The sequence below is a fragment of the Pinus tabuliformis genome, chromosome X, assembly GCF_031772625.1.
Source record: "Pinus tabuliformis cultivar Carrire ecotype Pingquan chromosome X, CPIR1, whole genome shotgun sequence".
Lineage (NCBI taxonomy): Eukaryota > Viridiplantae > Streptophyta > Pinopsida > Pinales > Pinaceae > Pinus > Pinus tabuliformis.
In genome coordinates, this window is record NC_142308.1 from 186,613,838 (window position 1) to 186,624,792 (window position 10,955).

Here is a 10,955-nt window from a genome sequence, read left to right on the forward strand (position 1 = left end):
TGGAAAGATAGAGATTGAAAAATTTAATGGTCACAGTTTTGAGTTTTGGAAACTCAAGATGGAGGATCTATTGGTGGATAAAGATCAGTGGACCGTGGTAGATCCAGGTACTAAACCACGGGAGTGTCCGATGAAGAAGGGAAGAAGTTGGATCGGAAGGCAAAGAGCACAATACGATTTTGTGTCTCAGATTCAGTATTGCTGAATGTATCAGGGGAAGCTACGGTGAAGGCTTTGTGGGACAAGTTAGGGATTTTGTACCAATCTAAGTCTCTGGTGAACAAACTATTCCTATCGAAAAAGCTATATAACCTGAGGATGAAAGATGAAGACTCGGTGATAGAGCATTCGAATGCATTTAATATTGTGGTAAGTCAGTTAACGTCTGTTGATATTAAAATTTTAGATGAAGATAAGTGCATCAGTTTGTTGTGTTCTCTACCAGATTCATCGGATAGTCTGGTTATTGCAATAGGTAGCAATGCAATTTCCTTGCAGTTTGATGAAATAGTCTCATCCTTGTTGACAGAGGGGATGAGACAAAAAAATATGGAGAGACGGAATGGTGATGCCTTGTCTGTACAAGGATGGTCCCAGAATAGAAACAAAAATAAGTGATCAAGTGGGAGATCTAAATCTAGAGGGAGATCTAAATCTCTAGGAAAACCTGTAAAGGTGGTGTGCTGGAAATGCGAAAAGGAAAGGGACTGTAAATCTAAAGCTCCTGATAAAGGAAAGTGATCTGATGATGCTCCTTTTACAGAGGTGAAAGCCACCTCAGATGAAGGTGGGGATGTGTACTTGGCTTGCTTAAGTACACATGCAGATCATGAGACATGGTTGGTTAACTCAGCTGCATCTTTTCACTTCACTCCCCACAGAGAGTGGCTCTGCGAGTATGAGAAATACAATGGTAGTGATGTTTTCTTAGGGGATGATAGGAAGGCTAGAATCAATGGTCATGGAAATTAAAGTTGAAATTGCAAGGTGGAAGGTTTAGAACACTTACGGGTGTTCTGTATATTCCTGCATTGGCCAGAAATCTAATTTTTGTAAGGAAGTTGGATGATGCAGGTGTAAAAATAGTGTTCGAGAAGAATACCTGCAAGATGGTTTGGGGAGAACTAGTATTGATGCGAGGAGTTTGGATTAGAACTCTGTACAATATGCAAGGTAGCACAGATGTTTATGGGTGCAACAGTTTTGTGGTTCCTGAAAGTGGAGCAGAAAATCTAATGGTCTCCGGAAAGAGGACCATGTTATGGCATCAAAGGCTTGTACATATTGGAGAGAAGGGCTTTCGAATACTTCATGGTAAAGGTATGGTAGAAGGTATGAGTAATAGATCTCTGGATTTTGATTTCTGTGAAAAGTATGTATATGGAAAGTAGAATCGGGTGATTTTCCCCTCTGGTGGTAACAGGGTGAAACAGATATTAGAGCTTGTGCACAGTGATATGTTTGGACCTATGAAGGTTCCATCATTGGGTAAGTCTATGTACTATGTATCATTTATAGATGACTTCTCAAGGAATACATGGATATATTTCCTGAAGAATAAATATGAAGTCTTTGACAAGTTTAAAGAATTGAAGGCTCTGGTGGAAAACCAGACAGAGAAGAAGATAAAGGTGCTGAGGATAGATAACGGTGGAGAGTTTTGCAGTAAGGAATTTGAATAATTTTTTAATAAGTGTGGTATAGCACGGAAGAAGACTACTCGATATACACCTCAAAAAAATGGAGTTGCAGAAAGAATGAACAAGATGTTGATGGAAAGGGTAAAAAGCATGCTCAGTGGTGTCGGGTTAGGACATGAATTCTAGGTAGAGGTGGTGGAGACAACATGTTACCTAGTCAACAAATCACCTTCATCAACATTGGAGGATAAAACTCCACAAGAGGTATGGATTGGTAAGAAACCCTCTCTTTCACATATGAGGGCATTTGGATGTGATGCATATGTACATGTTCCAAAGGAGAAACGAACCAAGCTGGATAGTAAATCTGAAAAGTGCATCTTTATTGGGTATAAGAATGGTTTAAAGGGTTATAAGCTTTGGAACCCAGTAACAAGGAAGGTTGTGTACAACCAAGATGTGGTGTTGAGAGAGGTAAAAGATGTTATTGAACATGAAGTCCAACCAAAGGAACCTGAGAAGATAGTTTGAGCTAAAGGAGGAAGAATCAGACTCTACAACATAGGAGGAATGAGAAAATGAAGAGCCACAAACTCCGAGTGTGAGAAGATCAGTTCGAGAAAGAAGGCAACCAGAAAGGTATAGTCCATCTACTTTCTGTTCAATTTTGCTTTATCTGTTATTGATGATGATCCTAGAACTATGAAGGAAGCAATAGATTCAGAGGATGGAAAACTCTGGAAAGAGGCCACGGTTGATGAAATGGCATATTTGCACAAAAATGAGGCTTGGGACCTGGTGGAGTTGCCAGCTGGAAGGAAACCCATTGGAAACAAATGGGTGTTTAAGAAGAAGACAAATGTAGAAGGAAAGGTGGAGAAATACAAAGCTCAGTTGGTAACAAAATGTTATTCCCAGGTGCTGGGAATTGATTTTGATGATATTTTTTCTCTTGTCGCCAAGGTAACTTCTATTAGATTACTTTTATCTATTGCTACTACTTTTGATTTTGAGGTAGAACATATGGATGTGAAGACAACATTTCTTCATGGGGATCTGGAAGAGGAAATCTACATAAAGCAGCCTAAAGGCTTTCCGGTGAAGGGTAAGAAAGAACTGGTATGCAAGTTAAAGAAGTCTCTGTATGGGTTAAAATAGTCACCAAGGATGTGGTATCAGAAATTTGATACATTTATATGGGGACTTGGCATCACCAGAAGCAAAGAAGATCACTGTGTATATTTTAAAGTAATTGGTGACCATGTTATTTATTTGGTCTTGTATGTGGATGATATGTTGCTGGTTGGAAATGACAAAGAAATTATCCAGGATTTGAAGGCTCAATTGTCCTCCAAATTCGACATGAAATATCTTGGTTCTGCAAACTATATTTTGGGCATGGATATTAAAAGAGATCGGGCAAAGAGGAAGCTCTGGTTAAACCAAAGGAAGTATGTCGAGACAATACTACAGAGGTTTAATATGCAGGATAGTAAACCGGTGAAGGTTCCTATTCCTGTAGGTGTAAAGTTATCTGCTGAACAGTGTCCCAAGACACAAGAAGAGGAAGATGATATGTCTCATGTTCCATATGCAAGTGCAGTCGGTATCCTAATATATGCAATGGTCTGTACTAGACCAGACATTGCACATGCAGTGGGAGTGTTGCGCAGGTTTATGTCAAAACCAGGAAAGGAGCATTGGACACCAGTGAAGTGGGTTTTCAGGTATTTACGTGGAATTAGTGATTATGGTTTGTGCTACCAAGGAAGACTAGGATTGGACAGAGTGTTGGATATTCGTGGCTTTGTTGATGCAGACTGGGCTAGAGATCTGGATCAGAGAAGATCTACAAGTGGGTATCTGTTTAACCTATTTGGAGGTGGAGTCAGTTGGATGAGTAAGAAACAATCTGTAGTGGCACTATAAACTACAGAGGCAGAATGCATGGCAACCACTCATGCAATCAAGGAAGAAGTTTGGTTGCAGAGATTGTGTTCAAGTATGGGGTTAGTACAGGGAGCTATAAGGATAGACTGTGACAACCAAATTGAAATTTTCTTGCAAAAGAACCCTGCATATCATTCAAAGACAAAGCACGTTGATGTTTCATATGACTTTGTGAGGGATATGATAGAAGACAAAAAGGTGTTGCTGGTAAAGGCGGACACTTTGAAGAATACTGCAAATGGATTGATAATATGTATGAGCTCTGATAATTTCTCTTGGTGTAGAGAAATAATGGGCATTGCAGGGTTGGATAAATGACTAATCTCTCTTGTGGCCCCCTGTGGAAAGAAAACAACAAGTGGGAGAATGTTGGGTTATGTTATATTCTTTCCACATCTAACCCACATAGTTAACCAACGGGTTGGGTGGGGCGGAGCCCCCCATTCGTTGCACCGATTATGTAGCGGGGGGGTCACAGGGGCTTTGAGGGGTGCTAGTAACCCCACTCTATGGGGTCTGGTGCAGTGCCTCAAAAAATTCTAGTTTGGGACCCTATGTTAGGTTGGGCGGACCTACCTATGGTTTTGTGCATGATTTTCGCAAATGGTTTTGGACGCGATGGTTTTCGGTCCATGGTATTGGATGCTTCAACATGCATAAATATGCATTGTAACATTGAAAGGAACATAATGAAAAATCAAGCTGGTAGTCCCAGTTTTAGGATCTAGGGGAAAATCTCTGTGTATATGTGTTTTATGTGTTATTATCTCGCATTGTTTTTTTCTGTGTTTTAGAATTCGTATGCAGGTAATTTTTGTATGGGGTTAAAACCTATAATCTATGGATGATTTTATTAACTCCTTCATACATGAGAATAATATGCTCATTCACATGGTCATCATACACAAGGTTTTCCTATCACAAGTGCAAATGGCTAATTAGTTACTAAAAAAATGACTAAAATTTGCATATAAATTACCATTTTTCAGTCTGGCCAATAGTAGCTAATTTATATTATCTTATAATGCAACCAAAGTTTAGTCATATTTAGCTTAACCCTAAATTGGTTGTCTTAATTTTATCATCTTGTAGTATATTTAGTCATTAATCTAGTCATTAATTTTGTCATTGATTACCATAATTAATGACCAAATACACAAAAAAATGTACTACTATATGATCACTCAAGACAACTAATTAATGACCAAAGAAATATAACCAAAATGTTGGTCACATTATAAGATACTATACATTAGCTACTAATAGTCATATATACATAAAATTTTAGTCATCATTTGAAATTAATCAATGAGCAAAGAAATATGACTAAATTTCAGTCCTATTATAAGATATTGTAAATAACCTACTAATAGTCATAGATATGCAAAATTTAGGCATCATTTGTATTCACAAATTTATCAATTATGACAGTCATTTATCTTTTTTTAGCAGTTTCATATTCATTATATAAATGACTGACTTAGTAATTTTTATTCATTTCATTTACTCTCATTAATAATCATTATAAATGACTAATTTAATCGTGTATTGATTTTATATTTGTTCATCATTAATCAATATAAACTACTAATTTAGTATTTTTAGATTGGTTTTATGTGTTCATTATAAATCAACATAACTTAATTAGTATGCTTTTGAATTTTAATTAAAAAAATGCCATACATTGTGCATGTTCATCTAATATGAAAACACAAAGTTACATGTGTTAATTACTATAATGTTCCCCTCCCACATCTACTAGTGTTTATAAGGCCTCAGGGTAAATGTGAAATGAAGTGCCACTATGACATGACTCGACATCCTTAATCTAGTTACGAAAGTGGGGCCTACAAATAAGACTTACTAACCACAAACTTGCATCCTACAGGGACAACATATCACACAAGAGCTAAGGAAAAACCCCAATTGGTCAATCCATGATCTTGAACTTTGTTTCAGTGACCTAGACTCCCAACTGCACCCTTGACATTGCTTGCATGTAGTTGAACACCTTAAATCACACTCACAAGGCTTGCTCCATGTGATTGTGACCTATATTACTTAGTTCAGTGCCCACAGTCCTGAGATCTGAGCCATAATCCCAACTTAGCATCCAAACCCTTGCTTATAACTAGTTGAGACTTCTCAGAATGATAGATGACATAATTACTATGCTAAACATGAAAAAATTGAGCAAGAAGTTGACCTAACCACGACAGTCATTTCATAAAACACATAGTGAACATGAGTTATAGGTCATGAATGCATATCTAATCATAGGAGTCTGAAACTTATCTAAGAATCACTAACAAGATCTAATTCCCTCTCATAATAACTGCAATAACACTTTTTATCCCATGCATTCATCAACCATCAAATACTTATCAAATCATGAACAGGACATAAGTATACGATATTATAGATCCATGCTTATAACCAACATCTAACTAGATTATTAACCATAATCTAACAATAATCAAATCACCATAATAAAATGTACGAGTGCTCATAAATCGCAATAAGAAAAATAAATGTTATTAACTAATGCATAAGACAACAAAGTTAGGGACTTCCATATACTGCTCAACCATAGATTAGGCTGAACCAAATATTTCTTTTAACCAATGACCCTTGTGCCATATTCCAAACATGAATGTGGGATTTGAAGACATAAATAACTAGGATTTCCTAGAGATTAAACTACTTGCACCCTTAGGTTACTCTGATCTCGCCAAAATTGGTCACGAGATCACAAAGCCTAAAACAAGATTTGATTCCTCAGAAATTCTTCGCCATTACCTTGAGGAATTGTCCTATATCCACCCACCTGTCAAGGGCCTCACAATGATTAAACAACCTCCACCGCCAACCCTTGCGAATTTTCTTGAGACCACCTCACTCGATTCCAAAAACTTCCAACAATCCAAAGCTTAACTAGAAAAGAATCCCATCACACCATGGCTATTTAGGAAATTGAAGGGCAAGACTAAAACAATCGTCAAACTAGGAAAGACCCATGCCAATGAGAAAAAATGAACCAATGAAACAAATGCATGTACCATGCATTCACACTTCAGATAGGAAATCAAACATGCAACCTGTTATTTGGAAAATCCTCCTATTTAAGCTACTTGATCTAACATTCCTTGCTTTTTCTCTTGTCCTTTTCCTTCCTTTTCTTTCATTCTCTCTCCTATTTTTTCTCTCCTCCCACTCCGAAACTATTTTCAAATAGAAACTAACAAAAAATGTGAATTGATCCTCAAAATCCTTTTTATGATCAAGACCTCTATTCTCTTCATTTTCCTCTATTTTTCCTTCAATTTCCCTCTCATGCAAACCTGTAATATTTCATCTTGCATTTCTCCTATTTTCTTTTATTTTATTAAATAAATTCCAACTAATGCCTCTTTTCCTTTTTCAATGTCGTTGACAATTTTTGTATCCATAAATAATCTTAAGTGGCAACCAGAAGGATGTTTTTCCCAACATTCAGTTTGGAATACGTGTCTAATCACCTTGGTCTTATTTTTCCTTTATAATCCTTTATAACATGAACTTTTATCCCAAGGCTATTACAAATGCCCCCTTTTGGGGGAGCATCATCCTTGGTGTTCTATGACACCTATGAGCATTAAAACCATTGAAACCAAAACATATTGCCTATGGAGTTTTATACCACAACTCGATGTACTATTTATAATGAACAACTATTACAAACCATGACCAACATGACAATCATGGAAATCATATCGCATTTTAGAGCTTTATAACACAAATCATAGCGATATTTACAATAACAACCATACATAGATATGTAAATATACCAAATCTTATTTTCCTCAACTGACAAATAATGAAGGATACATAGCCCACATCTAATAGACCATCTCCCATGTAGATTCATGACACCCAAAGTTCCTCCACTGCACTTTAACTTTCTCGATTACTTTTTTCCATAAAATCAGAGGTTTCCATTGCAATATGCACTAAGGTTATGGATGTAATTCTCCGTCTAGCTCAACCTACAATATAGACCATTCAATCACATGATTAACATCTTTCACATATATTTTAAGAAATGAAATATGGGAAAGATCGTGGACTTTCAATGTTGGTGGCAGTGCAAGTTTATAAGCCATTGGTTTGATCCTCTCAAGGATCTATAAAAGTTTCCAATACCGAGGTTCCAACTTGGCACATGATAGAATCCTAAAGGAACTCTTCTTGGGTCTTGATCCGCAAATACACATGCTCCCCAACCTATAACTCCTTTAATGCCATGTGCTTATCTACATAACTCTTCTACCTATCCTAGGCTACCTTCAAATTCCTTTTAATAACATGCATTTCTTGTTCCATCTCTGCCAACATGCTCAACCTAATCAATACCCTATTCACTAGATCACTCTAGGGGATGGGTTTATTACATCTCCGTCCATAAAGTGACTTAAATGGACTAATCCTCAAGGACTTATGGAATCCATTTTTGTAAGAAAACACCACCAGTGGAGGATACTTCTCCCACCTCCTATGTTGATGTATAACATATATCCTCAACATGTCCTCAAAAATCCTGTTGACCTTGTCTGTCTATCGATTTGTCTGTTGATGATAGATTATACTAAAATCCATCTTTGTCCCCAAGCCTACAAATAACTCCTTCCAAAACCTAGGACTGAACTTGGAAGCTCTATCTGATATGATATTTTTTAGAACACCATGCAATCTCACTATCTTCCCAATGAAGACCTCAGCTATCTCACTAGATGATTTAGTAGACTTCAATGGAATGAAGTGAGATACCTTAGTCAACTTGTAAACCACAAGCATAATGGAATCATATGTCTAGATGTCCTCAAAAAACCTGTGATGAAATCCGTGGAAATTACCTCTTATTTCCATTCCATAATCAAAATCGACTACAATAAAGCACCTAGATGATTTCACTCTTCTTTTACCTATTGACAATATAAATACTTTGCGACAAAATTAACTACCTATTTCTTCATATTCGATGAGTAGTAAAAATTCTTCACAACTATCAAAGTATTATAATATCCTAATTTACCTAAATATGGCTTAACCTGAAATTCCCTCAAGATAATATTCTTAAGTTCATTATTGTCTGACACATACATCTTATCCCTGAATCTCACCAAACCATCTATCGTGAGATGATAATCTACATATTGTTCACCTATACCATGTTCTTGTAACCTACGCTTAAGTTGTTCGTATATGTCATCTTGTTGCCCTGCATGCAAGACCTACTCATGTAAATCTATCTCATACGAACTCATAACTTCTATGTGATTGACCTGCACTATTCTTCCAAGAGCTTCTACAACCATGTTCTCTTTACCCTTAATGTACCTGATCTCGAAGTCAAGCTCACTATGTGTGCCCAACCATCTAGCTTGTTTGGAATTCAGATTAGGTTGGTCAAACAAGTATCTCATCCCACTATGATCGCTAATCAAGATGAACCTCCTTCCAATAAGATAGTGTCTCCACATCTTCAATGCATGAATGATAACTACCAACTCAAGGCCATGATTCACGTAGTTCTACTCATTCTCATTCAGTTTCCTTGAATCGTAACACAAAAGCTATCCTTCCTACATCATGACTCCACCAAGTCCTCTCTTGCAAGCATTTGTACACACCACAAACTTTTTTTTTGGATCTACAATATTCAGAACTGGATAATTTGTAAGTAATTGCTTCAACTACTTAAATCTAGCTCCACATCCCTTTGTCAATTTAAATTTATTTCCTTTTCTCTTCAAATATGTAATAGGATATAAAATCTATGATAAGTTCATGATGAACCTCCTCTAATAACCTGCTAACCACATGGATGACTGTACCTCATCAACATTCCTAGAAGTTTCCCATTCCATGATAGATATGATATTTTCCAAATCCACTTCTATTCCTTCCTTGGAAACAACATGTCCGAAATAGTTTACCTCTATTTCAAAGAGGCTACACTTACTAAGCTTAGATTACAACTAATTCTCTCTCAATAGTCTGAATATAACTAATAGGTGTTATGCATGTTCTTTCATCATTTTTAGAATATATCAATATATCATCAATGGATACTATCACAAACTTGTCTAGGTAAGGACATAATACATTATTCATTAAACGCATGAAAGTAGAAAGAGCATTAGTCAAACAAAAAGGAACCACAACAAACTCATAATTCCCATACCTAGTCCGTAATGTAGTCTTTTAAATGCCCTCTTCTTTGATGCTTCGCTGATGATATCGCAATGTGAAATCAATATCCAATAATACTACTGGTCCATTCAACTAATCAAATAAGTCATTGATCGAGGAAATGGGTACCCATTCTTGATCGTCACCTTGTTTAGTTTCCTGTAATCAATTCACAACCTGAGAGTACAATCCTTCTTCTTCACAAACAAAACTAGTGCACGACATGGTAATACACTTGGCCTAATCTATCCCTTGTCAAGCATTTCCTTCAATTACATCTTCATTTCCACTAACTCTAGAGTTCTCAGGATGTATGATGCCTTTAATTTTGGTGATTCTCCTGGTACTAAGTATAAAGTGAAGTCCACTTCCCTATGAGGTGGTAACATGAAAATATATGCTTGAAGTACATTCTAAAACTGCAAAACTAGATACCTCTTAGATACTTTAGCATCACTAACATCCTTCCCTTTAACACTGGAAACATGCATTGCAAATAAGCCACATCCTTCCATGAAATCGTTCTTAGCCTACATAGTTGTAACAATTCTCATAGTTGTAGGCTTCTACATTCCTTGCAGTATTATTTTCTATCCATCATCATCCAAGCACTCAATTACCTTTTCATAGTAATCCACCCTAGTCCTGTGAAGGTACAACCAATCCATATCCAAAAGCATATTGTATGATCCCAATGGAATCACATTTAGATGTGCTGATGTAGTAATACCATTAAGCTCAAATGCACAAGATCTTACCCAATGATGAACTCTTTTATTAGTGACGGTAGCCAACTGCACCAACCAAGACTCTGCATACACTTCTTTTCTCAAACCACACTATCCACCAGGTTAGGATTAACATAACTATAACTAGATCCGTGATCAATAAAAATGGAAAAAACTCAATCAAAAATCTTACCTTCCATCTCAATGATGGATGTTTGGTGATCCACCTGCTTGTTATCAAATGATGCATAGATTTGACGAATTCTCTAGCCCACATCCCCAATTGTTTTGCCTCCTGAGCACAATAGAAATGAGCTCTGCCACCTTGATACAAGGAACAATCCTTCTTGCAATGATCATTTCCACATATCCAACCCTGCAATGATTCCTTGTCACTACCTTTACT